This window comes from Acanthaster planci, linkage group LG04 (genome assembly GCF_054643075.1).
Source record: "Acanthaster planci isolate LZ-2023a linkage group LG04, COTS_SCS, whole genome shotgun sequence".
In the NCBI taxonomy this organism is placed as follows: Eukaryota; Metazoa; Echinodermata; class Asteroidea; order Valvatida; family Acanthasteridae; genus Acanthaster; species Acanthaster planci.
This window is the reverse complement of record NC_141780.1, coordinates 18,878,128-18,905,183: the sequence shown is the minus strand read 5'-3', so window position 1 is coordinate 18,905,183 and position 27,056 is coordinate 18,878,128. Positions and strand designations below refer to the sequence as shown.

Sequence of the window (27,056 nt, the reverse complement as noted above, 5' to 3'; positions counted from 1 at the left end):
GCGTGCACGCCGAACGCGTGTTAGAACCCGGTTGGAAAACTTAGTACCCCCGTCTTTCTTTCGCTGGTGAGGGTGCACTTCGGCCCTGGGCGGATTAACGTTTCAATCATTCACTATTTACACAGCAACATTGTGTGCAGTAAGTTGAATGACTTTGTTATCTCCTTATTAAATTAACATGAACAGCAAAAAACAGTATCTCTGAGATGGCCGAGTGGTTAGGCTCGCGGTTATCAGACCGTTAGACGGTGGGTTCGAATCCCAGAAGTGACTTTTTTTATTTTCCCGACGCTTGCTGTCAGTAGCTATAAGAGACTCCAATTCACCCCCGTCAAATACCAGCAGTAACTTAGCCTAGCGGATAAGCTCTGCGGCTGGCACTGTCCGCGAAGTCCAGGTGAGCGCCTTAGTACAGGTTCGAGACGTTATGGCCCACTCGGCGGCCAGGGCTTAGGGGCTTGTCTCGTTTCCTCCCTTGCATGGTCGCTCGAACCCTTTTGGGGGTTAAATGGATGGGCAGGGAGGAAGTGCGGTGGGCCGGGAACCCCGAGATCCCAGAAGAGTCCTATATGGAAGCCGGTAACTGCGATTCCTTGCGAATTTCAGGAGTCCGTGCGCCTGAATGCTTGGTCAACACCGCATAACTTTTGCATTTTTCCCTCACCACTTTTTCTTTTTTCTTCCCCCCCCCCATGAGACTAAAACTGATCCCGACCGTGTTGGGTCCATTTCTTCTCAGTGATCTCAGTATAAAAGCTATCCGGCGTATAATGTTTGTTATTGGTGATTCAATAGTAAGAGATCCAGGAGTGGCACAGTCGGGCGGCACTCGCCTTCCTATTTTACTGATGGAAAAAGTTGCAACAAATGCGTTGCATCTGCCGCTCCTTTTCTTGTGAAAGGTTGATCCATCACTTACCCCAGTCAGACAGGTCTGCCCAAAAAATACAAGCAGGAAAATAATGACATAAACTCGAAAAAAATTAACAATCCCTAGTTGCTGGAATTTCAAGGACGAAAACCGACATCGATATTGCAACGGATGTCAAATCAGTATTAGCTTTTGGTTTTACCCCATTGTCGCCCGAGAAGACGCCTCGGCCATCCTGTTCCCCCACGGTAACCCACGTTAGACTTAATTTTGATGAGGCTGACTGAAACTTAATGTTGTCATTTGAATTAATCCCGTGCCTCATTGACATCAGGTTAATATCGAAATTTGTAGTCACAAAAATGGCCTAGTCAAGGAGCTCCCTTTATTTTCAAACTCAATACTTCCAAAATGTACCTGTTATTCAAACAGGTTTGTAGGTTATGGGTAGTTCAGTAACGCCTCCTGGGGGATGAGGGCATAAAACCAGACCCTGGCCTCCCCCAAAGAGTAATTCGGCAAACACGACGGACATACTAGCAGTTTTACTAGTTAGTTCCTGAATGTCACACACACATAGACGGTACACGTACGTAATATGTAACCCGAAACTTAAGGGCGCTATTTCAAATTAATGTGAGAGAGGATGCATTCACCAAATGGTTGGATTTCTGCGCGCGCGCGCGGGAGCCCATTAATAATTTGTGATCCCTCGTTGTTTTTACGATAAGACGTGCCATAATCAGGAGGGACATAGAAATATTGTCATGAATCTCGAATTTTGGACTGGTAGCTTCTAGGTCGGGGTATTTCTTGTACACAAAGCCCCAAGAAATATAGAGGCGGGCGGCTACCTTTAAAGCCGAGGGCACAGTTTTACTACTATTTTGGGAGTAACTTGAATCTCCGCTTCCATTGGTTTTTGTGTTTGTTTGTTTGCTTTTTTTTTACGATTTTCATGGATCACCGCCACACTGGATTGTAAAAAAGGGACTAATGGGAAAATGCAAGGATTAATACGAAAAACCACAACTGTGAAGGCCTACAATATTGAAAACGAATTATAATATGACAGAAAAAGTGCTTTACAGAGAAGGAATTTGATGTAAACAGGTTTAGTCCGGAGAGCTATACACCGCACATCAGATCCACCACACAGCACATGTTATTTTACTGAACTATTGGGCTAATGATTGGGCTGTCGGTTCATGCTTGTAAAGGAAAAGAGAGACCACCCCAAAAAAGGCAAAAATGGTGAGTCTTTCATATAACCCTGTGAAAGAGTTAGGGCATGTAGGCAGGTGTATCATGCGGGACGTCACCTAAGTTTTAACTAGGTCCACTGCACATGCACTGCATGCATATGGAGTTACATACATGTATATAGGCGCAACTTCAACTTTCGACCAATGGGAGTCTGCAAATCGTGGCGCATCCGCGGGGACTTGCCCATATTGATTCGGATTCATTTAAGAGAAGCTGTCAGGGAGAGCATTTAATATTGACGAACATTGTTTGTGTGAATGTGTACTCTGCTTTTGCTACGTGATTTTTGTGTTTTTTATTCTTTTATAATATGTGGATGATTTTTGATCTATTTTACTGTCCTTGTAATTTGGATGCAGTCGGGTAAGAAAACGATGGCACTATTTGGCCGTTTTGCAGAGGGATGGTAGGCTGATAGGCCATATTCAAGAGGCATCATAGAAATATTTCTATCAATCCCGAATTTAGGACTGATAGTTTCAGTTGGGGGTATTTCTTTCACTAAAAGCCCCAAATTGCGGACCTATTTTGGACAGAAGTGAGTGCTTAGTTTAACTTCTGTTTTAGGAGTATCTTCGTTCAAAGGCGAATAAACAATATTTTCTTAGCTAAACCCCATGAAATTGAAACGAAATGTGATCTTCTGGCTATAATCCTCAATTTCCAGTGAAGAAACGGAGGCCAACCTCTTCACGAGAATCAACAGGCGGCGCTATTTCGGCCGATTTGCACTGTTTTCTACGGGCGCGTATTTGGTGTAGAGCAACCTTATGTCTGTGTCGCAAGGGCGCCATTTGTGTGTGAATACGCTATGTTCAGCAACAGGCGCAGGCGCCGCAACAGGCACGCACACCTGGTATGCCTGCGCCAAATAAAATGCCTGCGCCCTTAAACAGCGAAAATCAGACCGAAATAGCACCGCCTGTTGACTCTCCGTTTTTTACTGGAAATTCAAGATTGTGGCCAGAAGATCACTCTTCGTTTCAATTTGATGGGGGTTAGCCACGAAAAAAAAAATGATTCGCCTTTTTCCCCGAAGATACCCCCAAAATAGTAATAAAACTATGCGTTCAGCTCTGAAGGTAGCCGCCCGCCTCTATCCAAAATAGGCCCGCAATTTGGGGCTTTTTTGTAAACGAAATACCCCAAGCTGGAAGCCACCAGTCCCAAATTCGGGATTTATAGAAATATTTCTATGATCCCTCCTGATTATGGCACGTCTTATCGTAAAAACTGCGAGGGATCACAATTATTATTGAGCTCGCGCCAACTTCCCCCACATTAATTTGAAATAGCGCCCTGAAGTTTGGACTTACATTATTACATACGTGTACTGTCTTGTTTGTGTGACATTCAGGAACTTAAGAGTAAAACTGCATGTTTTGTGAGATTATGACCACTTGGACATTTTCTTGTATGTCCGTCGTGTTTGCCGAATTACTCTTTGGGGGGAGGCTAGGGTCTGGTTTTATGCCCTCATCCCCCAGGAGGCGTTACTGAACTACCCATAACCTACAAACCTGTTTGAATAACAGGTACATTTTGGAAGTATTGAGTTTGAAAATAAAGGGAGCTCCTTGACTAGGCCATTTTTGTAACTACAAATTTCGATATTAAACTGATGTCAATGAGGCACGGGATTAATTCAAATGACAACATTAAGTTTCAGTCAGCCTCATCAAAATTAAGTCTAACGTGGGTTACCGTGGGGGAACAGGATGGCCTAGGCGTCTTCTCGGGCGACAATGGGGTAAAACCAAAAGCTAATACTGATTTGACATCCGTTGCAATCTCGATGTCGTTTTCTGTTCTTGAAATTCCAGCATCTAGGGATCGTTACTTTCTTTCGAGTTGATTTCAATATTTTCCTGCTTGTATTTTTCGTTCAGACCTGTCTGACTAGAGTAAGTGATGGATCAACCATTCACAAGAAAAGGAGCGGCAGATGCAATGCATCTGTTGCAACTTTTGGGGTAACCCAAGAAGATGTGGGACTTATCTCTTGCGAGAATTTTTCTTTGCAAATATCAAATTACTCTGCAGTTGAAAGCGAACGAAATTTGTTGTTATTAACAAATGAAAATGTATTTTCATCAATAAAACAGGAAGGCGAGTGCCGCCCGACTGTGCCACCCCTGGGTCTCTTACTAACAGTAATAAACATTATACGCCGGACACTGAGATTTTATACTGAGATCACCGAGAAGAAATGGACCCAAGACGGTCGGGATCAGTGTCACTGTCGAAAATTTAGGAAATGAATGAAAATAAATCAACATCAATCCTGTAGCTCACTGTATTCAAACCTAGAAACTTGCCTCGTGGATTCCGCGCCCAGGGACACGGAAAAAAATGTGCTGAGGGAAAAAAACCAAAAGTTATGCGGTGTTGACCAAGCATTCAGGCGCACGGACTCCTGAAATTCGCAAGGAATCGCAGTTACCGGCTTCCATGTAGGACTCTTCTGGGATCTCGGGGTTCCCGGCCCAACGCACTTCCTCCCTGCCCATCCATTTAACCCCCAAAAGGGTTCGAGCGACCATGCAAGGGAGGAAACGAGACAAGCCCCTAAGCCCTGGCCACCGAGTGGGCCATAACGTCTCGAACCTGTACTAAGGCGCTCACCTGGACTTCGCGGACAGTGCCAGCCGCAGAGCTTACCCGCTAGGCTAAGGTACTGCTGGTAGTTGACGGGGGTGAATTGGAGTCTCTTATAGCTACTGACAGCAAGCGTCGGGAAAATAAAAAAAAGTCACTTCTGGGATTCGAACCCGCCGTCTAACGATCTGATAACCGCGAGCTTAACCACTCGGCCATCTCTGAGATATTACTTTTTGCTCTTCATATTAATTAAGGAGATAACAAAGTCATTCAACTGACTGCACAGAATGTTGCTGTGTAAATTCTGAGTGACTGAAACGTTGTCCGCCCTGAGCCGAAGTGCACCCTCAGCGCCGAAAGAAAGACGGGGGTACTAAGTTTTCCAACCGGGTTCTTATACGCGTTCAGCATGCACGCGAAGACCACATATTCTGTAGTAAAATCGTAGCGGGTACTCAGCGTTTTCTGCGTCAACGCTGTCAGGTGTGTTTTTGCCTACAACTGGGGACCCCCTATTGTTCCTCTTTTGTTTGTACTTTAATTTTTTTTTTTTAGAAGACCACCCATATGTTTTGTACACGTTTGTCAATCAGGGACCCTCTGTCAATTGGGGACCTTATTGTCCTCTATTGTTAAGGGTCCCCAATTAAATGCAGAAACAAACTCACGTAAACTTACGCACCTATGCGGTGGGTGAGTACCAAACATAGACATAAATAATTTATGTTTGTGGTACCAAAGGACTGTCGATTTCATTTTTAAAATACACCCTCTTTTGTTCCTTCTCGGCTTATAAGTTAGAACAGAAAACTGGTAGGCCGCAGGTAGAGTTTGCTAGAGCACCCAAAGCACCATGAAGAAGGGCTCTGATTTTGGCCGGTCGGGGAAAAACCCTGTTGCATCAAAATACCGATTGCTCAATAATAGTTTGGAGAAACTCAGAAATGGTTGAAATTTCAAGATGTACTTTAATGGCAGGATTTACCCTTAAATGGTTTAAATTTATTAACTTCGGTGTAGGTCGACAGCCAAAAAAATGTTCCACCGCCCTGTGCAAAAATTTGACTTCACCGTGATATGCAGGGGGGTGAAAAGGATGTAGCGCACCTTGGGTATGTACAATAAGTATGAGCCTGCGATGGCCATTCGACTTTTGACCAGAAGAACATCAGTTTGGGGAAATTTTTGCAGACATGCCAAGGCTCATGGTGAAAAAAAAATAAATTCTATATAAGTATGAAGGCTACTTCATTTGCTTCCAAAAATTTGAAATCAAAAAGGCAGCATTTGTTTACATAATTCGAAATTTCAAAAAGACGTTCACTTTTTGCTCTTCAATACTGCAATCTCTTCTTTTCAAATATTGCAACCGCAACATTATGACTTTACATGGACCAGTTTAAGTAAATAGGCAGATTTTTTCACAATGCAAAAACATTGGCTTCAGGTATTTTTTTGGCTGGAATTCTTCAGCTGTTCGTAAATTCCCTATTTCGCGGGGAATATGCCTATAGTTTTGATTTTAGTCGGGTGCCGCGCAGATCACGAAATTATCATGTAGTTTTGAACACGATCTGGTTGTCTTTGCGTTTATCTGTCTGTGGTCGTCGCTCCGGTTTGGCTTCAAACGTGTGATTGCATAGCTCCTGTGGTTAGTGCCTTCAACGCACTAATGAAGAGCGCGCCCTCTGTCTGATGTTACTATCATCACAAGCGTCGCCAGAGGAGTGTCACACTCGCCCATTTGCTAGTTCTCTCAGCAAACTCACGGTTCTTTCAGCAAAAACGGAGGAGGGGAAAGGAAGGGGCGGGGGAGGTCACGTAAATGCCAGATCGGGGAATCAGCCTACTCATCGCGTGGCGGTGCCTTTGCAAGTTTCATGATAGAAGCTCCATTTGAAATGGTCTAGCAACGCCTGTATGTATGCGTGTTTTAAAGACATCCCTCTTACACAGCAGTCATTTTATTAACCATGTGCACGTTGTGGTCATGTTCCCGTCTCAGTAATTAACAGAGGTAATTCAGTTGAAAATCGTAAAATTAACATTTAGAGCTTAAAACTGGGGAAAAGTGCGTACGGCAAAAACCCTCGTACCTTCATCATAATAGCTGACAGTGTCATGACCAAAGCATAGGAGCAGATCGACAATGACACGCCCTTTCATTTTGGCTGCCAAACCTTTAACACTCTATTTACATTAGCATATCATTCACTAACCCTTTTGTTCAAACTGAAAACCAATATCTGTTTAAATGGCAAATGTCTGTAGCAAGAATGGGTGTTACTTTTCAGCATGGTTCGACGTTGCACATCAATGTCAGCGCTGTTCGTACTCAGAGAGGTTGAGAAAATACCTCATCTCAAGTTCTCATGATTCACGTCATAATTTGATGATTACTAGGAGAGCGAGTCTAAGGCTTTAAATCAAATCGACAGCATAGCTTTAAAGATGGAAATTGCTAATTTTCTACTCATATGCTTTTTCACAGATTGAAGGGAAAGGAAGAGACGATATCCAACATGGTTATCGTTGCTTTTTTGCAAACGGTTACTCGATACATAACATACATAAGCTTGCAGACTGTACCTTTCGTGGATAGCTGCAAGTAAAAGGCTTTTCTGAACACCTTTTTGATAAATATTTTAATTAAACTACCAAAAGTGTTTAGAGTGCTGCAAGTGAAAATTGAAAGTTACCGAGACAGCTGCAAAATCAGAAGACAGAGCAGGTCTCAAATAAGCCAGAGATTCATGAAGCCGAGAAAGGATTAGTGCTGCGGGCATTTCTCGACTACATCAAAAGTTTATAGATATATCTGCCATCAGTAATGACAGCCAACTGTTTGTGCATTAACCTGACATTTTTTGCTCTATGATTGATGAACTAAAAAAAGAATGGAACATCTGTAGGGAGTGTAGCGGTCACGGTGGATTCAGATTGGAAATTGCCCGTCGTCAAGCCTACTCTGAGTTTGTGAAAAGGACAGACTCCCTGGCGCCATATGCAGAAAAAAATAATAAATTGAAGCTATTGTCACCTACCCGACTTTTTCATGCCTGAACAAGTTATTTAATGCGTTGACAGAAGAAGAATGATGTCTGGTCATGTACAAGGATACGATCTTCAGTTCTGCGAGGTGCAGTCACCGTGAAGTTGTACACAGCCCTGATACGCCTCATGCATGCCATGCAACAATGCCTCTCTCAATAAAAGTGAAGGGGAAATAAAGCTGTAGGTATTTTCATGTGTCAGGACGTCATTTCAGTACCACCATTGTCCAGACACAGAGGATGCCCGTGGAAAACCGATAGTCGTGTGGGATTTTCTCCCAGCTACAAGTGAATTAGAAGGGCATGTAGTACCCGTGTTGCAGCCGCTAAATTGTCAGTGAAATTTTCACTCTAATTCTCCAGTTAGACTAGTTGTTTTTGCTTCATTTCAATTTTTTCTTGTCTTTTTCCCTGGGTATTTGAATCCATCAAGAGCCGAATAGAGCACCAAGTCCAACAATACACTTTCACTAAATAATTCAATAGGCGTACAAAGTGTTGAATCCCCTTTTTTCGTTTCTAAATATTCAAACTCCATACTTTTTGTTCAAACTTTCGCGTTTACACTTAAGTTACTTTGAAGCTAACACGTACCTGAGGGTCCCACGTGATTAGAAAAATTCGTCTTCGCTTACTTTGATGAAATTAGGTTTTTGCATCTGATTCTTGATTTTTTCAATTATATGAGCTAGTCATTTGTTACTTTGACCATTCAAGAAGATCGCGTACACATTGACAAATGGCTGAAAAACGTGCCCCCAACTTACTCCATTCGACCAAAATCTGACACAAATTTTGGCAAATAAAGTCCCAAAATTGTGTGTGAGGAATTTCTTGTTTAATGCAAAGCAAAATGTCCTTTATTCACTAGCAAAGAAATAAAGCCTAAATCGAATAATTGAATCCATTGTATATAGAATCCATGTAAAGATAACTCAAATTCCCCTCACGTTGGTAAATATAGATGATTTCTTCGCATCTCTATAACGAAGCCTGGTCTGTCACTTGTCACTTCTACAGGATGGAAGCATCCAATTTAACCATACAATATATCCCAATCCCATGAAATGAGAGGGTGAAATGAAAGGTCAATACAGTGGAATTCACTCCCCAATGTTGGGATTATGAAATAAGGTGTCCAGAACGAAATGTACCAGCTACACAGCTTGAGGCTCCGGACTCTTGAAACCACCAAGGCATTGTTAGACAACAAAAGATCCCATTTCTATTAAGTTGTGCCTTTTGTGAGCTCTCCTGAACTTTCCATTCCGAAGCGCACGAGTACGGAAGGAACGAGTTCATGCCTGGCAGGCAGATTTCCGGCGCTATTATTGGGCCTGATTATCCACTTTTTGTAGAAGTGTAGCGCATGCGCCATCGGCATACAAAAATTCAGGGCCGGTTGCAAACAAACCGTAGGTGCGCCACAGAACTAAAACACCAATATTTACGCATACAAAAGGAAAAATTCTGAAGTTTTCATTTTGCGAAAGCTTCAAATGAGCTAGTTTGTAGCTTGCCCCGGAATCTGACAATCATTGAAATTGGTGTGCGGATCTCAGATCGAGGGTACAAACAGCCCTCGCAGCTGCCAAAACCCCAAGGTGACGACCAGTCTTTGTCAAGCGAAAACGCAAGAAACCTGTATGCTATACCATGCGGAAAACATAAACGCCAAGAAACACAAATAAAGTCCTCACAAACGCACACACATAAACAATACAACCACAAAAAACCCACAAACTCAGCCAAAATGACAGACAAAACAGAGCAAAAGTCAAGTCCTGACAGGACAGACAAAGAGGAAAGTGGTGACCAGAATAATTCTGTTTAGTGTTGGAAGCAAGCCATGACGTTTTCCCGTACTTTAACAGCTGTCTTGATCAACTGTTTGTTTAAATATTGTTTTTTTGGGGTTTATTTTTAGTTTAAGCCTGCTTGCTACAGAAACCAGTCACAGTTGTGTTAATTTGCAGTTGGCTGACTGATAATAGTCCAGCGTAGTACGAACTTGCACTGGGAATAATCGGTGAATGGCCTTGGGCTCAGCAATATGCCAAAGCGAACAAAATCGACAATCCTTCCGCAATGTATGTATTGGTACACGTCGATTGTTGCTGTACAACCTTGGACTAAGAGTTAACTGATGCGTGACCCTCTCTTGGTATTGCTGGAAAAGATCAGTTCACCAATAACAAAATTCAAACTCCGGTTGCAAATTCTTGACGTATATAGCTTTGCACAGCAGCTGGGTAGTCCTGAGGTGTGTTTACGCGCCAGTCGTCTGTTGACAGCTTTAGTTTCGGATCAAAGTTTGGGGTGAGTCCTTTATTCTAATTTTTTCAAATAATTTGTAAAGGTAGTTCCATTGACGTATAAAGTAAAGTGTGTAATCTTCTGGAACTGTTAAACGGGAGTGGAATTCCGTAGTAAATAGTTGTGGGTACTCTCTTTAATTAGATTTTTAAACGCACGTGCTCTTGTAGGGTCTGTAGTTTCAGACTTTTCTTGTGAACCATACAGTTTTTGAAGTTTTAGAACTTGCCGATTCAGGATCTGTGCATTATTAATAGGTCCCCTACTTATATTAATCACTTTAATAGGAACAATACAATATTTCAAATGGATATATTAGTCCTCTGTATTTTGAACTCGCTGAAATGCCATTTGGAGCTTCTCTGCTAACCAAGCTCTGGGGAAGAGGAGAATTCAAACAAAAAGTCGTCCTTTTTTTGGAAACTTCCCGATATCCTCTGTTGCCTCTCTCGGCCCATCCCCGGAAATGTGGTCTAAATGTTCCCCTATAAATACAGCTTTACAGAATGCTATCTACGCAGGTGGGTCTAAGTGTATATCCGTTAGTTTTTTGCATGTGGCTTCGGTATTAAATGATGGACGTACACGCATGTCAATAGTGATTATTCGTAGCCACGCATAAGAAAGTAATGATGTCTTTCGGTTACAGATACCTTACCGCTTATCCTTTTTAAATTTTGTTTATTACCTAATTCATAGACACGATGAGAAGCCTCGTGCTTGTTGTTCTGCTTGTTGTGGTCGGCTATGCCGCTGCCTCAGGATTCCGTGAGCGTAAGTCAAGCTTTAAGTTTGACTCGAGTCACGAGTCAGGTCACGTATCTCTTTCACGCTTTGGAGTTCCTTTTCAAATTTTATGTTCAACATGTAATATGTAATTGTCGATGCCTAATGCTGGTGTGAAGGAAAAGGAAGGAGTGTAACTATGAATTCTAAAGACAACTGTTACCATACATGTATTAAAGCCTACGCATTATCTATGGCTGGCTAACTCCTTCAGCGTACTGGCTATGGAACAATATGCACATCCCCACAACGAAAGGTCCTCGTGCAGAGCAAGAGAGATAGAGCAAAACAAAAAAAGTATAGGTCCAAGAAAATGTGGATAAAAAAACAAAAACATGAAGCAATTCGGCCCTCGTGGATAGTATTTCAATGCATTAACTGTTCGTTAACTTTTTTTATGATAGGTGAATTTGCTGACACGTACAAGCGCTTTGATCCAGCAGAGAAAAAAGGTGGGGACGAAGGAAACGCTGTAACTACTTCCAGCAAAAAGTTGTAAACCTTTAAAAATCCCCCAGATGTCCCACTCACAGTGTTGTTATGTGTAAACTGTGCACTGAAAAATTGCAATAAAGGATAAATTAAACCTGTCAATGTTCGGTTACATTTTCACTTATCAATGCTATGCGGCCTCCTTGCCCAAGCACAATTCCACACATTTTAACTTTGGCTCTAGAGTCCATTCCTGAAATTGTTCTCTGCCAAAGACGATAAAGAAGAGCCGATTTCTGCCTCAGCACACTTGGAGACGGAGACTGAATTGGGCTGTGGCCGAAACAGGATTCCAGGGCTGTACGGCCGGGTCTATTGTCTGCGCGTCACCGTGTATTTCCAATGGAAGGAAACCCTGGACCTAGCTCATAGACAACAGATTCGGATGCAGACTTACTTCACTCCAGTCTGCCAACAGTGCAGGGGGGGGGGTTGAAAGATGGACGGTCATTTCAAGCATGGCTTGCACGGTGCTTACTCGATGGCAGAGCGAAGCCATCAGGCTGAGCTTGGATTCAGACCAGTGTAAAGATGAAAGCCTTAATTCGGGGTTGTCTAGTAACACAAACGCTCTATATAAAGTAACCGTTAAAGGGACGTCAAAGCCTTTTTTATCTTCTTCTTGGTTCTTTAAACAGAGGACCTAACGTTAAGGGATCTTCTGACTGAGCTCGTTGATAAAATGGATGAACTGGAAGGTAAGAGCAATAAACACCATCTCCCTATCTGCTTTTCAGAACGCCCAAAGGGACAGGTTTCAATGGTTCAGACACTGACTGATCTTAGCATAAAGAAAGAGTGTAATAATACTGTATGTCAAAATTAAAACCTGGTTAAGAAAAAACATATATTTTATTAAAGAATGAAACTAAGTATTCGAGAAATGGGGTTAAATGTGCTTTTTAAATATGTAAAGCAAGACCTCATGGACTGTCTCTTAAGCTGCATGCCACTGTCAATCGCCCAGTTATCATGAGTCACACAAGTAAGATTTGAAGCTTTTCCATTGTGGAACAGACATGAGAAACAGGTTTGCGGGTACACCATGGAATAAATCTCCTTTTGGGTGAGGTGGGGTTCTTAGAAGAACCGGTGAGTGTTAGCCACACCTCACCCCAAAGAGATTTATTCCATTGTGTACCCGCAAACCTATTTCTCATGGGTCACACGGTATTCCTACCACACAAGGGATGAAGTTGAATTCAACCCGAAGGTTTTGTAGACCTACAACTCTCTGATACCTGAAAATGACCATAGGTGTGTTGTTGGTTGCCTGCGAATGATTGCACTCGCTGAAAGTGTTCTCCTGTGATTTATCAATGGTTGATCAATGACTCATCGTAATTACGCCATGCCATTGAACGGCGTTTTCAACCCATCGGAAGTGACTTAAAATCATTTATCATTTACAAGAGCAACCGTATTGTCATAATTTGCCTGTCACAACTATGACATGTGAGTCGTAATGCTTCGTGAAATCAGGCTCTGTGTTAATCATGTCCGTGCAGAACGATCGCCCTGTTCTCGTATCAAGTGCCGAAAGGGGACACACTGCTTTGAAGATAGATTCACTGGCTACTGCATTCCAGATAAGAAATAAACGTCGAAGAATGCGACGATTGAGAAGGTAACGAAGCCAAGGTACATTTCTGAGGTACAAAAATATATGACAAAAATATATGGAGTTTGAATATACTGTGGGTTTTTTGTTTGTTTGTTTTTGTTTTTAGTTTTGTTTTGTCTGTGTTTTGTCTGTTTTGTTTTTCCCAACAGATTAGTTTTGGCAAATTTATGCAATAACTTCCAGGCCTAATAGTGTAGACGGTGTCGTTTTACCATATACGTGCTCAGCTAATTGTTTTCGTTTTGATTCTACAGATGTTTGGACCCCATACCTCGAGTTGAACGTGACAGGTGGCGATAAATTCAATTTCTGTTCACCCTGTTTTAGGAAAAACTTACTTTAGAAATTAGGTCAGTATTAATGACTGTAACGAACACATGAAATTTTGCTTTGAGGGGATCTACGCAATGAAAAAAATGTTTTGTAATACTTGTCAAGTTTTCCTTCGTGTCTAGTTCATTTTCAATTTCACTATTTGAAGGCTGCTTCGGTGCCGTTCTGGTTGTTATGTACAAATATTTCCAAATAGGTCACTTGGGAGACATTTTGTGGTAAATTTTTCAACATTAGAGAGACATCGGTCATTAGGGAGACATTTCAATGTCTCCCTAATGCTCCAACTACCAAAAGGAGGAAAATTTGTATCGTCCACATTTTGAGAGATGATAGATTAGGGTCTGAAAGTAAAACATGCAAAGTTTGGTTAAGATCGGATTAGGGAATATTGAATTATGGGACGTTAAAATTTGAAAAATTATGTGCACGTTCCTATGGGAATGTCTCCCAAGTGACCCATTTTGGTAATAATAATTTCTACATTCATCTTCAAGGTGTAACGGGCATATGTATTGCAGCACTAAACGTGCCAAATAATGTTTGGATAAGTTGCCACCATTTATCTTTTCTGTAGAGATTCACTTTTTAATGAGCAAATAACAGCATCACAAAAAAAACTTTCTAGCAGAAACATCCAATTTTTGGAATAAGCGCAAAACAGTGTCTTTCTAGAGGAACATCATTCGCTCGTCGCTCATCATCCGCACATATTGCACCGGAAAGGACAAATCACGCCGCATGTGTAGCCGAACACTCATTGGACAGAGTTCATTTAAATATTAACAAGGGTCAAACTTTCCGTGTGCACGTGACACGTGCGCACTACCAATACATGCGTCGATTACGACAGCAAGTAACCCATAATGCTTTGCGCGTCTATCGCTGTAGACGCACAACATATCTCCTTCACAAAATGTTGCCTGTGTGGGTGCTGGGCGACGAGCAACAAGAGCATCACAGCAACAGTTCCCTCGGTATACAGAAAGTTCATAGAAGTACATTTTGGGTTGTGAAATATAGTTTCCATATAAAGCGTCACAAATCGTGTATCTAAGGATCAGTGTTTGTATAAACACAACCTCTAGGGATATTTTCATTATATTCACATTGTTAGCTTTAGCTTGTTTGTTATGATTGGCATATTCCCTTTCAGGCCACTGAAAGTGGTATTTGGTAACGACTTTCGTCTCCAAATTTGTGTATTGATACCCTGTTTTCCTTTTGGTGAATTCTTGCAGTTTTATAAACTTCCTGTATTTTATCAATTAAACCTGTACCTTCTTTTAAATTAAATAAGATGTGTTTCTTTAGTTTTCTTTGATTTCCAAAGACCATGGGTACGTTACCGTACGCGATGTTGAGAGCGACGGTGCTGGCAAACTACCTACACCAGACTATGGCCTGTAGTCAAGGCACGCTGTGTGGCACACTGGATCGATGATCACCCCGTAACACCCATTAGACTGGGGCCAATTTCATAGCGTTGCTTAAGCGAAAAGTTGTTGAAGCGTGAAAACCTTGCTTAACAAATCAGGTTACCAGCCAATACTTCTTGTGGTGTATACGGTTTGGGAATGGTATTTACAGAAGTAAAACAGCAGTAGCGAAAGTTAAAACGCTACCGCGCCTGTTAAGTTGATGCTCGGCCCCTTTTACTTATCATAGCTAGATAAAGCGCGCGTCGACTTGTGTACTTGGACAAAAGAGTTGTGACTTGTGTGTGTTTGGACCAAATTGACCTGTGACTTGACTTACACTTGGCCTGTGATCAAATGGCTTGTGACTAGACTAAATGACTCGTGACTTGGCTTGGACTTCCAAAAATTGACTACCACCTGCGCACGTGCATGCACAACCGTGACGGCTGGTTTTCATCATTCCGAGCGCGGGCGGAAGTGTTGGCCTAATGATCCCTGTAATGATCCTAGTTTGTATACCAGACCCGATGATTCTGACTATTCTACGTATCAAAGGTCCGGCATCACCCAATGTCCCGTAACCAAGACTGGAGGAATCCCTTCAGTTTTCCGGAAATAGCCAAAATATTCCGAAGTTGTCCCGTCTATATTCGGCATGTTCGTATGGTACCGTTGATGTTCAGTTATTCCCAGCCGGGAACGGTAGGCAAGCTGTTGAATGTAAACTCCCGTATCCTACCGACAGCTGTTGATCCTACAATATTTGACTTTACACTGAATCAGGGGTCGTATTGGCCGAAATCAGGACCTGACGACGGCTGACAAATGCCCCACACAAATAGGGTGCACCACTCTATTGAAATAAAAAAACACACGAGTGACGACTCTTGATTATCTTAGGTCAGTCATCATCCACAGATAAATAGATATGACGCGTGGGTCAGGGGTCACAAGTTGAGAAACTTGTGACCCCTGACCCACGCGTCATATCTATTTATCTGTGGATGATGACTGACCTAAGATAATCAAGAGTCGTCAGGGAATCTTTGGGTAGGGAGCCAGACTGTAATGGTCCAATGAAAGAAATCACCGTTCCCCTGCGCTTTCCTCGTGAGCTCGTCTGACGTCTAGTTTAAAAGGATGGTTATTGAGCCAAAATTCATAACATGTAATGCATTAAATTTCTCTACCAAATAGCTAGAGAAATGTTTAGAAAAACGTAAGCCTTCTCCACGAGATTGTAAAGGCGCTCGTGGCTTGCCACTCGCACTGGTCTATTACCAATGTACTATAATTAATCTTGGAGGCCACGCGCGCCTTGACTTAAGGCTAACACCAGACGCGATACGGCTTACTATACGACAAACGTCGGGAGAAGTTTAGACTAGTTTCAATGAATGGTTGTAACTATCATTAACAGCAAACTGCAGCCAGTCGCTGAAGAGATTGTATCTGACGTCATTCGACAAAGATCTGAGAAAATCTAAAACTCTGAAATATTCCTGATCAAAATGTATGCGCGTTCGTGAAGGACATGATGTATTTCACCTATTGTGAGCTATTTTGTTGACAATTCGTGCTCTGGTATGCGTGTCTAGCATGAAGTGGCGACGCAGTGTTCCGAAAAAGGGGCACCATACCCTTTTGTTGCCTTAGGAAACTTGGGTACACGTTTTTTCACAAATGGCTGACTTTTCGTCATGTTGACCGCATTCCGTAGGCCTAATCCCACGCAGTGGGAAGATTCATGAGCTCCACAGCCTTCCTTGGTTTTGGTTCAATGCCATAGAATGCCATAGAACAAGTCAGGTTTTGTTTAGGGGTGCATGCAAGTATTTGTGTCCACATATTAAAAGAACCTTAACTCCATGCAACTGACTACCGAAAAATCAACCAGATTTTTCTACTGAATACAAATGTTCACAGATTTAGAATTTATGTCACGAGGTATGCGCAAACATACGAGCGTATTTTCAGTCGGCCCTAAATATACATTGGTATTTACATGTTCCTGGTTCTCGTTTGTACATTTCTTTCACACACAGGCAAAACGTAAATATAAAAATCACTTTTTATGTTGATAGGATTATTGCAGACAGTGTTTCGTTTGTCGTCACACTGACGGCGCCCTTTTGAGTTGGAATTGTTGGAACAATCTTTTCTTTAAACTTAATGAAAACTCTTGCAATGGAGCCTCGCATTTTGTGTTTAGCTAGAACAGCTATGAATGAGCTGAAACATTCCCCAAATTAGAAATTCTGAGCAATTTGTCTTTTTTGCGTGTGAATAGTTGCAGCACACGCCCCAGGGGGGGGCTTGGCCGAAGTGGTGTTCATGTTTCTTTTTATCATAATTTTCTGAAAAACGAAGATCCAATACACACTAACATCTTAAAAACTATTAGCTCTAAAACAGCCGTACATCCTAGAACCCTAGCTGTTGGGGGACTTATAAACATGTTGACTTAAACAAAGTGACATTACAAGCAGTTCATCGAATATTAATACTTTTGCACGTTTAATTTTGTGATAGAATAAATTCTGTGCCCACTTTTTTTTCACAGTCCTAACTCTCTTCGAATTGGGTAACGTGTGGGTTGCTTGGCAGCGCATGTAGACAGTTGGTAGCAGAGCTGGCAATCGACCACGAAAGTCATTGAGAAAGAGCTGATAAAGAAGTAGCCAGCGACCGTCCACTTTACTTGGCTACACTGAACAGATTCTTCAGTATGGTGGCCCTGGAGGGACATCACCAATCATCAAATTCACGACTCGTTCTTTGGTCGCGAATATTGACGTCAATACTTGCAACCAGATTCACGACTGGTTGTATCTCCAACCGCAAATATTGCCGCGAATTTTCTTCCAGCAAGCTAGGCGGAAATGAAATGTTCACGCACACACGCAATGACCTACATTTATTGGTTTGATCTCAAGTCATTATTTTGTAGGGCAGTTTTGGCACAACGCAGGGGGCAAAACGTTAAAAAGGAACCGCTGTGTCTGAGCAACTTTTCTCCCTACCTGACTTAGTGGAAAAAAAGTCGTGGCAATATTTGCGATCGGAGATACAACTAGTCGTAAATTTGGTCGTCAATATTGGCGTCAATATTCGCGACTAGAGAGCAAGTCTTGAATTTTAGTCGTAAATATTAACGGCAATATTCGCAACCAAAGAACAAGTCGTTTAGTCGTGATTGGCGTCAATATTTGCGATCGAAGAGTGGCTCGTAAATTTGGTCGCATATATTGATGTCAATATTGATGATTCGCGAGATGTCCCTCCAGGGCCACCATACCCTGTCCTCCCTACAAAGACAACAGACCTTTTTACTAATAAATCAATAATTATGCACGCATGCGCACAAATGGCCTTGGCGGCAAGAAGTGTGAGCAAGCAATTGAAAAGGTACAGGGGTTTGACTTTGATGATCGTTTTCTCTCAGGTTTCTGGCTTTGTTTATTTTTTCTTCAGAAAATCCCAGTACATCGTTTTTGCTATTAGTTTCTAATCTAAGCAGGATTTTTAGTGCTCTGTAAAAAGACTTCATAATCGTGATTTTACCTATGTGCACAGGATCGCCGTTTCTTAGTATGGCCCCCTTCCATCATAAGTACAGTGTATTATCATTAATGTTCTTGGAGCCAACCTGTGCATTTGTAAACACGTACTGATGTTCAATGTACCATGTACTGTACCCATTCGTTTGGCTGCTTTTTGCACTTGGGAAATCTGAAGAACCAGATCCCTTTCTCTTTGGAATCTGCATTTTGTCTTTTTCGTACAGCCCCAATCACAAGAACTGAATGGAATTTCTTTCGGTTTTCCACCAAGCTATGACCAGGTTTAATGATAAGGTATATGCGTACTATGAACAGTGAAAACCTATTGGGTTGCTTTTACACGATTGCTATAGAACAAAGAGCTTCGACAAAGCTGCGTGCATTTCATCCTCCTATCCTGACTTCTTGATCAGCTTTTTTACAATTCAACCATTTTTTGCCGCCAAGAATAAGCTGCCATTGTGTTAATTTGACGATTGACAGACAAAGGTTAGTCGTATTCCGGCTTGGTACGAATTTTACTGACAATAATCGGAACGGTACGTGCTCTCAAACCCAGCTGTAAGCGAGAGTGAACAATTCAGTGGATCAAATGGACTTTTTTAACCCCCGGCAAAATGAGTGTAGGAGTTCGCCAATTGTTATTTAAATGACCTGCAGTTCAGAGTCCAGTGATTTGGGAGGGTCTGTAACTTTCTTCTTACAGTTGCTTCGCACATTACAGTGTAGGCAGTCGACGTTGAAGGTTTTCACGCGCCACACGTTCGTAGACAGTAGAAGTGTTATTTTCCAACTTTCAGATAAAACGCTGAGGTGAGTCTCCCTTCTTACTCAGTTATAATTCGTCATTGTAGTTCCAATGTACTTTATATAAACCATCAAGTGAAGTGATTAGAAAACTCTAAAACAGAAGTGAAATATGCCAGCATTACATTTTAGAGTTAAAAAAATATTCTCGTTTGGTGAAAACTTAGTTGGAAGCTAGCGTCTGTGAGAACTCAGCCTGACCGTACAAATGTAGGACCTAGCCTATTTATCCGAGAGTAAACATAACAAGACAAGGCAAAGTCTCCAATTATCAAAGCATGGTATGTTCCCAAAATGTTGAAGTGTTTCGGTTCCTAAATCTTTGCAAATGTTTATCGTGATAGTTTCACAATTAAAGATTCCCAAAAAGCCTGTAATATATTCTCTGGGATCCTATGAATTAACGAGCTAATATGTAAATCTTTGTCTTCCCCGAATCATGTTACTTTCAATGCTTTTTGAACAGATCGGACTACTATGGTTACTTTACTTACGTCTTTTTGTTTTATTACAAAAAAATGTGTATTTGTCGGCGTTGGTGACGCCATTTAATATCTTTTCTGTCCTTAATATTCATGCAAAATAAGTCCCTTGGAGGATTTCTGTTTTTATGTTTTGGCTTAGTAACCTTTACATGCACGCACGCCAATTTTTAAAGAAAGTTGAGCGCGGCACAGCCGAGTTCCGGGGGGGGGGTGGAGGTTGAATTCGCCCCCGGCTGTGTGAGATGGCCCCAAAAAACTGGGCTCTTTTAGGGTTAATATAAACTAGAGCGCTGACTCATGTACAAAGTGATGCCTGCGCACAAACATGTAACAGAAACTCCAAATTTTATACGGCGTTTGCACGGCTACTTGCATATCGGCGTCTTTATTCTAAAAAGATGCGTCAACAAAGCCAATACATAAAAAACCTAAGCGCACAATTAGTAAATGAGCGTTTCATTTGCTCTGCGCAAAACAACATAAACGCATGTGCGTAGTACGCACTGTACACTGTAAATCTTGGGTGTTAAAATCGACACTTTTGGGTGTTATCAGATGACCACACCATAGGGTGTTACTTTAACACTGATGATGTTACTTTATACCTATAAGTGTTACAGTGCACTAGAAGGTGTTACAAGTAACACCAAATAACACCAAAATTTTTAACACCAGTGAAAAGTGTTGGTGTAGTCTTCTGATAACACCGCGGATGTTGAATTTAACACCCCAATTTTTGCAGTGTAGCATATGGAATACAAAAACGAGAATGGCAACGCCAATGCATTGGCGCCCAATCACTGTGCAATAATACGGACGATTCACAAAAGTGTGGCTCCAAGAGTTTTCAACATGTTGGCCTATCACAATCCGCGAAATCCGTCGACCCAATGCGCGTTTGGAAAGGCCGACAGATTTCGCGCGTTATGATTGGCCAACGCGTTGCAAATTCTAAGGTGAATTGCCCGTATTTGGGCCATGTTTGTGCTCCGTCGTGGACGCGCAAAATGAACATGAAGTATACAGCCATAAAATGTATCTTTCCTCTATCCCTTAACACGTGACCTGGCACAAGAAGCGTGAAGCTAAGTACATAACCCGATTCCATGCTATCTGATTTCAAATGTTCTGTCGTCAAATTTTCTCGGCGCGGAGAATGAAAAGTTAGCACTCTAGTTATTTAATTTTAACATAGCTTTACGGGTTAACCACTATGCTTTTCACCAATAATTCCGTCAGTTGCTTTTTAGATAGCTGCAAATGATGGACTACCATGTGGGATTCTTTCTGATATCAGCGCGCGGTGCCCAGACAATTACACTGCGTGAAGGTGTTTTGACCAATGCCCTTTAGTTGCAAAGCCTGTTGTGGCAGTGACAAACTTTAACTCCAGGGGGATAAAGTTCACCCTTTTACCCGTTACTCGTTATTTCGAACACGAATACGACCAACGTTCCCAACGTAACTAATACCCTGTGTAAAACCAGTGTCTACGGCTAAATTATGTAAATCCCGATAAACAAGCCGCAATCTCAGCTGCATACAGTTAGCAATCCTTAATAAAGAATTAGTTTACGCATACTTATTTCACTGTCACAATTGGGTTTTCGGTAGATTAATTACGTGTTGGTTTTTGATTTAATTATCGAAGAGAGCCTCATGGAACTGTACGTAAATTCCCTATCCCGAGGACTGAATTGGCACACAGTTACAGATTTCGCAGATGTAGTTTGAACGCGGTCTAATACAGGTCTATGGTTGAGACCTGACAAGCTTGGAAACACGAGCCCTAAACAACAATCGTTCCTTAGCAGACGGAAAATTGTAAAAATGGTAGGGCCTACAGAGCAATTCTCCTTTTGTTGATATATGTGAAGTGAACTCAGGTTGCCTCAAAAGGCAAGCTATCTACACAGTTGTCAGTCCATTGGACAATTACGCTTGTCGTGTAGAAGTAGCCTATACAGTAATAAGCTCGTCTCGATGCCAGGTATATAATGTGTGCATACTTAAAGTCACGTGCCTGGTACTCTGATCTACATGCACAATCAGTCTCGCAAAGTTAATGCCTCGTTTTATTCCGTAGGAAAATGAAGAGTTTGGTCTTTCTGGCTTTCTTGGTATGCCTGGGTTGTGTTTGTGCTACGTATGAGGAAGGTAATACTGAAACAAAAGCCTCTGTTTTCAAATTATATGTTTTGTAAGAAAATGTCACACACAGGTATATGTTTTATATTTTACCATCTCTGCCTTCAAGGATTTTATATTTACAGAACTTGCAAGATATCATATCAGCATAGTCAGGGACAAATTAAGTTACTAGTATGAAAGATTACGATGGGAAAAATGAAGATCTAAAATTTCAAAAATTTCAACGAGGTATACTATAATTTAATATAGTGTTTGGTTCAATGATCAGTATACAGCGCTGCAATCGTGTTGACTCGTATATCGATATACATATTTGGAAACAAAAGGTCACGCACCATTTTCCCATGTTTTCATCTCTGCATTCAAGGACTTTTGCGTTTCAAGAACTTGCCAAATACCGTATCAGTAACATGTATGGGGACAGAGTCAACCGTTCATAAATTACATTAAGAAGCATGACAGACCATCAAAGATTTCAAAAATCTTCTGGGGCCATGGGTACTTGTACTGCTGTTTCTTAAAATTAAAAAATAGGTCTGCCCATGAATTTTACGGAGATATATAATGTTCTTTTGTTTTTCTTATAGAGTTGTTTCAGCGAAACGAGGATGATCCCGTTCCATATGAAAAAGCTGCAGAAAAAGGTAAAATAATCGATGTGATTGCAGGCAAACTGTATTATTGTTGACGCATAAGGTTTCAGCTGTTAGGCAATCTTGGGGTACTTACTTTACGTTTTTGCTACTTAAGAAGGTAAGCCAGTGTTTCCAGCTTGTTCAGTTTTATGCTAAAACTTGTTTTGAAAACAAAAGGTCACATAGGCCTACTACCCTAAAAACCAAGCTCACTGTTTCCAACCCTTTGATTATATTTTTCAAGTATAGAGTATTTATCTTAAGAATTTATGTCGAGAATTTGTTGCTGAAATTGTGGTTTGGCCGTTAGAAATTGAAAATAAATCATTGTATCCGTTTATAGGGGCGTCGAAAGTTCTTTACCTCTTTCTTGGTTCTTTATACAGATGATCTCGCCCTGAGGTGGCTCCTAGCTAAGCTCATCGATAGAATGGATGAAATGAAAAGTATGAACAATATAATCATCTGCTTTTCAATATTTGTTCTTTACTTTGTTTGGTGTTCGTTTCTCTCCGTTTCCATGTCTTGTCGTTGCAAAAACTGTCCATGCTTCGATTTTCAAATATTCGTTTAGGTATGATCGATATTTGTGCCACAATAGCCCTGAGGAAGAAGTACCTTATGGCCGCGAAATATGAAGAGATCGAAAGGGGGTCGGTAACGTTTAAAAACATAGACAATAATGCTTATAGCTAGACAAAAATTACATTTATAGTTCCGCACCTGTGGGCATTCCTGTTTCATCCCTCTTCTTGTGTGCTAACTTATACCTTTTCGAACTCATGATTTTTGGAAGACAACGATTTAGCAAATACATATAAAGTCGGTTGGACTGAAATGTAGTTACAAAACAAGAAACTGAGAACAGAGTGATAAAATACTGATGGCCTCTTCGTGTAAATCGTCACTTTTACAGGCAGGTGATGAAGAACTTGAACAACTACCAGTAGGTCAAATTTGAAGCTTGCCGTTTTCGTATAGTTTTCAAAAAACTATACTATAAAATATATAAACTATATAACCTAAACTATAAACTATATGTAACTATTAAACTGTATATAACAAAAATAAACAAAGTTTTATTTCAAAATCACATATATAGCGACAAGATACTCCTTCAACACGAGGGCCAAAGTTTTTCAGAGATTCTTTGCACTGACACCATTTTGTTACCTGAAAGTGATCAAAGATGTGTTGTTTATTGCATGTGATTGACCGTAATCGCCAAAACAGTTCTACTTTGGTCCAACATTAAGAGCTATACAATAGCTTAGTGACTTGGTAATGCTTTGATATGGAACAACGCGCTCAACCCATTCGAAGTTTCTCAAAAATCATTTCAGTTAGGGTAATGGCTTTCTACCCGTCGAAACTAAGATAGGTGAATCGTGAAATGCTTCGTGAAACCAAACTGTGTATTTATTATGTCCTTGCAGAGAGAACGAGCTGTGTCTTTTTAAGTTGTCCAGAAGGACAACACTGTTATGAGCAGAACAATTCAGGCACTGGCCACTGCGTTCCGAATAAAGGATAAGCAGAGAATGCGGCAATCCCGAAGGTAATAAAAGGTGGAATTTTAAAGACAAAACTTTTCAGGCGGTTTACCCGTCTGGTAATTGCTTTTTTTTCACGACGGTTCATTTTTTTGCGAATCTATATAACGACATACTTGTAGCGGCTTGCTAAATACATGCTCTCTGTTTTGATTCTAGATCTTTGGAACCCATTCCTGGAACTGAACATGACCAATGGCATCTGGAACAATTTCTGTTGAATATTTTAATGCTTCAGGAAAATGCTAATAACTGTTGCTTAGAATTTTAATGCGTCCAAGCATTTTGTGACAATACCTTGAAAATGACTAAAGTTGCTCTTAGAGGGTGTACGCAATTAGATTCTTTCCATGTAATCATTAAAAATGCATCGTGCCTGATTCACTTGCAATTTTGCCATTTAAAGGTCAATTCATTGCCTATTTTCATACACAAATGTCTCCTTTCTTCCTCGGTGTCACTTTTATTTTCAAGCTTTCGTGTTAGTTTTTGTCATTTCATTTTAATTATAAATGTTTTCACGCTTAGGCTGTGGCAATGACATTAAGCGGCTGTTTCATTGATAAACTTGCTTATGAATACGTCTTTGGATAATGATGTCGTATTAGTATAAGATCATTCTGCGTATAAGCTACCTGGTGTGACATTATTTCTAAATATGCAAAGCTATGCAATTGAAAATTATTGCACTGACTTAATCGACTTAATCCAATTCCAATTGGATCTAAGTTTTGCAAATGCACAAAAGTTTGTGAGGCCGGTTTTGAAATGATTCATTCGAAAAAAATCCAGCCACTGCTTGCAAGACGGAAATGTCCAACGCTTGTTGGAGATCTGACCTTCAGTTGATGGATATTTCTCTGAAGATCAAAGTGGGGTTCAGTTTTTGGTTGGGGCTCTAAATGGTTTTCAAACAAAAATAATGGATAAATGGGTTGACGGTGTTTGACTCTAACTTGCCTCTTTAAAATGCTGGGTATAATGTGGGGGAATCAGCATTTCAAGATCTAACGTCAGAATTTGTCAAGTGAGAAGACACCGACGTTCCAGAGCTCATTACACCGTGCTTTGGCATAATACAGCCTATTCATTAGACTATTTTTTTATTGGAAAAGCTGGGTTCACAACTGCTAAATCACGTGTGCCAAAGTTGAAGACGTTTTCAGTATATGGACGTTTGTTTTGATTGTGGGTAGTTTCTGCTTTCTTGAGGGAAATGAAGTTTAACGTAGAAAAAAATAGAAAATAAAACTATAGATTCAAGGCTGAAAGAAAGTGACGTTTCCTGTTTGATGTTATTTGTTTATAATTATACAGGTTTCCCTGATTTGTTCTTTACCCAACTATCAACAGTCTGTAAAATGGACCTGTTGTCTCACGTGACTCTTCGAAATGATTTAGCAGTTACAACTTGTAGTTCAAGATTAGAAGTATTTCCAACTTTTGCCGAGTGAGTATTAATCTGCGCTGTTTTCGTCTAATCACGCAAAGAAGCAAAGATTCATTTCCGCATAAAGCATCACATTTTAAACTACGGTGTCATCACACTAAAATTATTTGCGAACAGTACATCTTACAAGGAAAACCCTGTCTTTTAAACGTGTGATATGTTCGGCGCATTGTCGAGAACATTTTTATTGCTTTTTACGAGGATGGGTTAATTTCAGATTTTTAAAATACATGTACTGCCAGATGTTCTCCAGAATCTATAGCTCTGCAAGGAAAACAAACTGTTGGAGGGACCAATGGGAGACGCGGGCCTGGACTACGATGGCCAAGGGAACTTGTCAGTTTTTACAAATCATTCGGTGTCCAGTGCGGTTCAGACGAGTAGTTTGACCGAAATCTGTACTCCCCCGATATATGCGACCCCAGCTATAAACTCAACAAAAAGATGAATGCATGTACATAGCATTGCGGCAATGTGCGTGAGACCTGACCCCAAATAGTTGTTTATATTCTCGCTTGAGGTGACTAGAATGCATCAGAAGTACACAGAGCTACCATATTTCTCGCACTTTACTGGATACGACAAGTTCAAAACACCCAACAAAAGACACAGGTTAAAACGAAGCCCTGCATTCAAACAATGCCTTCGCAGTTTTTTTTGTCGAAAGCTCAAAAGGTCATTCGGGAGATTCCATCGATAGCTGTAGGTAGGACCAATCAACTGAGCTGCTGAGGGACTTTCACTTGGCCACTTTTTGAAGTAAGAACAACCAACCAAAAAACACCCACGAGGGTAAAACGTTGAAAGCTTAAGTCACACCCACTGGTTGTAGGACTACGTTATTCTGATTGAACTCGAGCATGGACCACTATCAATACGGTTGGCCACTGCTGCCAGTTTAGTCATGGTCTGAGCGAGATCACGATAGATTTCTTGAAATCCGGTGAAATCCGAGCCGTCTTTTGACGGCAACGGTGTACGGTTCGCTTTCGAAGATTAAGCCTTGCAGTTTCTAAAAAAACAACAACATAATGTTGGAGTCACTAGAATATCGTCAATACAGCCGGCTCTAAATAACCTCTTTTGTCTCAAAGATAAGGCAAGGGGTATAGTTTCAATTTCTGTTGGCAGTATTGTTGTCGTTGCGGTGATTTCGACTGAACAATATACCGGTACTGCATGATATTTAGGTAACTTGAGGCCAAAAAACTCCTCAGTTTCTGGTAAGGAAGTGGCTCACAAAGTGGTGCAGCGACCCGTTCCCCCCCTACCGTTTTCCTCTAGAAATGATGCAACTGATATAGACTGGACCCCTCTCTACTTACTGTTTAAAAGCATTTTCAGCTTGCAGGTAAGACCACATCGATTGTCTGGTTCCCAGATGTAAATGCATAATATAGACACGACGTCAACTGAAAAAGAGTGCCCAACTTAATGTATGGGGGCCTAGAGGGGCTCCTTTACTGTAAATGTTACTCTACTATACCCCATATAAAACACGTTAAATTACACAGTAGCATGATTCCAGTCAATCAAGAATGTTTGGCAGCTTCTTGAAATCGCATTAGACCAAATGAAAAACTTTCTCATTTTACTGACGCGCAGCTCTACGGCGACACGTGCGCTGACCAGAAACCGGAGACTTTTTT

General features: G+C 41.1%; 2 long non-coding RNA genes across 4 annotated transcripts; both read left to right on the top strand.

Moving 5' to 3' along the window:
• Positions 1–9,908: 9,908 nt before the first annotated feature.
• LOC147799445 (uncharacterized) lies at positions 9,909–14,641 on the top strand. Of its 3 annotated transcripts, none has more exons than XR_015425087.1 (6): positions 9,909–10,110; positions 10,807–10,881; positions 11,298–11,345; positions 12,024–12,083; positions 12,894–13,026; positions 13,264–14,641. It is a non-coding gene; the product is annotated as an uncharacterized LOC147799445 (long non-coding RNA). The 3 variants fall into 3 exon arrangements; XR_015425086.1 differs by having other exon boundaries at positions 9,923–10,110; positions 12,894–13,012; XR_015425088.1 differs by lacking the exon at positions 9,909–10,110 and having other exon boundaries at positions 11,298–11,344; positions 12,022–12,083; positions 12,894–13,012.
• Positions 14,642–18,121: 3,480 nt separating this feature from the next.
• On the top strand, positions 18,122–25,232 carry LOC110986972 (uncharacterized). Its single transcript, XR_002599206.2, has 7 exons — positions 18,122–18,171; positions 19,033–19,139; positions 21,705–21,775; positions 22,357–22,413; positions 22,791–22,850; positions 23,841–23,962; positions 24,117–25,232. It is a non-coding gene; the product is annotated as an uncharacterized LOC110986972 (long non-coding RNA).
• Positions 25,233–27,056: the final 1,824 nt, after the last annotated feature.